Genomic DNA, 3,068 nt, shown 5'->3' on the forward strand with positions numbered 1-3,068 from the left:
GTGTGTGTGTGTGTGTGTGTGTGTGCCTGCGTGTGTGTGTGTTTGTGTGTGTATGTGTATGTGTGAGATAGAGAGAGAGAAAGAGAGAGAGAGGGAGAGAGAGAGGGGGGGGAGAGAGAGAGAGAGAGAGAGACAGAGAGACAGAGACAGAGACAGACACAGAGAGACAGAGAGACAGAGGCAGAGAGAAAGAGAGAATCAGTCTATGTTTTAAACAAACAAGTTTTCCACAGCTGGTCTGCCGTTAGATATAGAACTGTCCCCCCGGGGCAGTGCCACTGACTGTAGTGTCTTTAGGTCATTCCCAAAGGGGGGACAGTAGAATTGTAAATGGGCTGATTCATGTCACGCTCATAACTGGGCCAGATCTACAACAGGGAACTGCAGCTTTTTCTTTCCTAATCCTTATTATTGTCATTTTCCTCTACTTCTTTTGTATGTTTGTCACACTCTTGTGACCTGCTATTTCGGGGGTGCCTTGATGGTGGAAGCAGACCTTGTGCTGTTGAAGCTAGAGAGGTTAGCAGAGTAAGTCTGATTCCCTGTAAAGACTTCTCTGTTGACACTCACCCCTTGGCGCTCATATGACCTTATGCAGTTGCAAGCGCCGTAATTATAATTATTATTTTTAAAGATATAGAACTGACAAACCTAACCGACAAACCCTTAAAGTTGAGGCAGAATGATAAGTCTGTTTTTCTTAATCTGCGTAAAAATCCCCACGGCTCGGCGCCCTGGTGAAGAGGTGAGTGATCCGCCTTCAACTCGCCAGTGTCGGGGATGGTCTTAATAGAAATCATACGGCTAGAACAGAAAGTGTCGGAGCCTTTAATTAAGTTTTTTTTTTTAAGGAAAAAGAATTTCGCAACAAACAAACAAAGCAAAATGGATGACTGTAATGTTAACCAGGCCAGCGTCAAGTAGATCTAGAGGTTTGACACAGCCGAATAAAACATTACAGTTAAGAGACAAAGTGTCGGAGACTTTCCGTGTCTTCGCGAAAAATAACTTCGGCAAAAGCACAACGCACTGCGATAATTCAACACGAATTTTTAAAATGAAACCTTACACGGGCAGAACCGAGAGTGCCGTAAAATATAATACAATATAACTTACCTCTCTATCACAATTAATATTCTCCGAAGGCTCCACCACTACCACAACGCGTAGGCCAATATCAGAAACAGCGAAATAAAACAACACTTCTGTAAGTGTACTGATGAGAGACAATGCTCCTTTACGTGTGCTCAATACTATGCCGGTCGGTTCACAAACAGGCTTATATAAAATCGAAAATTCGCAGACTACGGCAGGCAAATAAAAGAAGTCTCAAGGACACAAGTATAAAAACAAAAGACAGCAATGAATAACGTGCTCTGGCACACAAAACCTCTTTTTAAAAAGCCCACGTACGCCCCAGGTCAGCACGTTCAGAATAGAGTTCGTTTTTCGCCGGCTTTGTGATCGATACCCAGTGTAAGAAATAGAGTATAGATCCACATGTACACGGGCACGTGTGTGGGATCGCACGTCAGTCGATCAGCCTTGTTAACAGTATTAGTATTAGCGCGCTATCGTGTGGTCAACCAACTGCACACGCAGAACCCACTGACCATGAAGGCCACGGCTTCTCTTTCCTTCTACTTGCGAGGATTTTTTTCTTGTTTCTTTGTATCTTTCTTTCTTTCTTATGAGAGGTGATAATGTTCGCTAGGCCTACCGGCACCACGCTCCGGTGCCAAGCAGTAGGAGAGATGAAACACGTGCGACCACGTACCATATTAAGCTGTTCTTCGTTACAGTTTTCGTGTGTACATGTACTAAGCGTTTTACAACACGTGTAACACAAATAGGTCATATAAGTGTCAATAATAGGGACCCCAAGAGCCAATAGGGACCCCCCCCAAAAAAACAACAACCCAACAACAAACAAACAAACAAAAGGAAATAAAGTGATTAAGTTCTTTAAAACTGGACCGGAATTAGATCTAAATATCTGAATCACCAGCACACAAATCCGATACTGCAAGAATTGCGTCCAAGCTGCGTCCACTGTCCACCTGCAGTAGTACAGAATTACGCAAGGGTGTGTTCACAACAAGCACGTTCGTTTTTGGAATCAAGCGGCTTGAACGACTGTTTGGGGCAGTTCTGACGCTCAACTAAACACAATGAGCTATTTGAAACAACGACCTTGCTTAATAAGATGCAAAACACGACATATCTTATTCTTAAAATATGAATGTTTCAAAGGAGCAGTTGTCCTAAAAGTATGTAATCCATTCGTAAGATTCGCTGTCTAATGAATCAGACAAGCAGAGACAAAAGCATTGAATACAAACAAAAGAACAGATTTTAAAAAACATAAGATCAACTTGAATTGTAACGAGCATACTTTGACGATGAGCAAAATAAATTGCAACAACCTACACTGAGTTTGTAAGGTAAGGTTGTTTTTTTTCCTTCTTTTTGTATTCAATATCCCACATCTTAACGGCACAGCGAGGTTGGTTTTACGTTTACTTTGACAATACTTACTTCTAAACTCCTCCCTATCACCAAACTCTGGAAACACATGCAGAAGCAATAATAATTAAGGATAAAACACACAAGCAGAAGTCGATGAACCAGATTAAGCTAGAAACAATGATGGGAGCATGGCAAAAACTGTCATTTACTCTGTGTGAGAGTGAGAGAGAAGCAACGCGGCTGACGGTCTGCTAGTCTGGCCCCGGAGTCAACGCACTACTGTTACCTTGTTCTCTTTGTGCCCGTGGATTCAATACCGAGCTCGTCAGGGGAATCACTCGCACTCACAGACTGGCTCTACCTGGTGCCTGGAGTCACTCAGAGAGAAGGAGGAAAGTATACTGTTCACGTACTCGGCTCTACTTGGCAGCTATGTTTTCTGATATTATTCAGGAGGGCTCAACAATCGCAAGCGTACGACTTCTAAGAGAGGATAGTACGGTTTTCTATCGTCTTCATTGTGTTCTTTCGTTCCACACCCGTCTTTGTATCCTGGAGGGGGTTGTTGTTGGCAGAAATCCCCCGAGCCCCCACCATGC

Source organism: Aplysia californica, unplaced genomic scaffold (assembly GCF_000002075.1).
Source record: "Aplysia californica isolate F4 #8 unplaced genomic scaffold, AplCal3.0 scaffold00529, whole genome shotgun sequence".
Lineage (NCBI taxonomy): Eukaryota > Metazoa > Mollusca > Gastropoda > Aplysiida > Aplysiidae > Aplysia > Aplysia californica.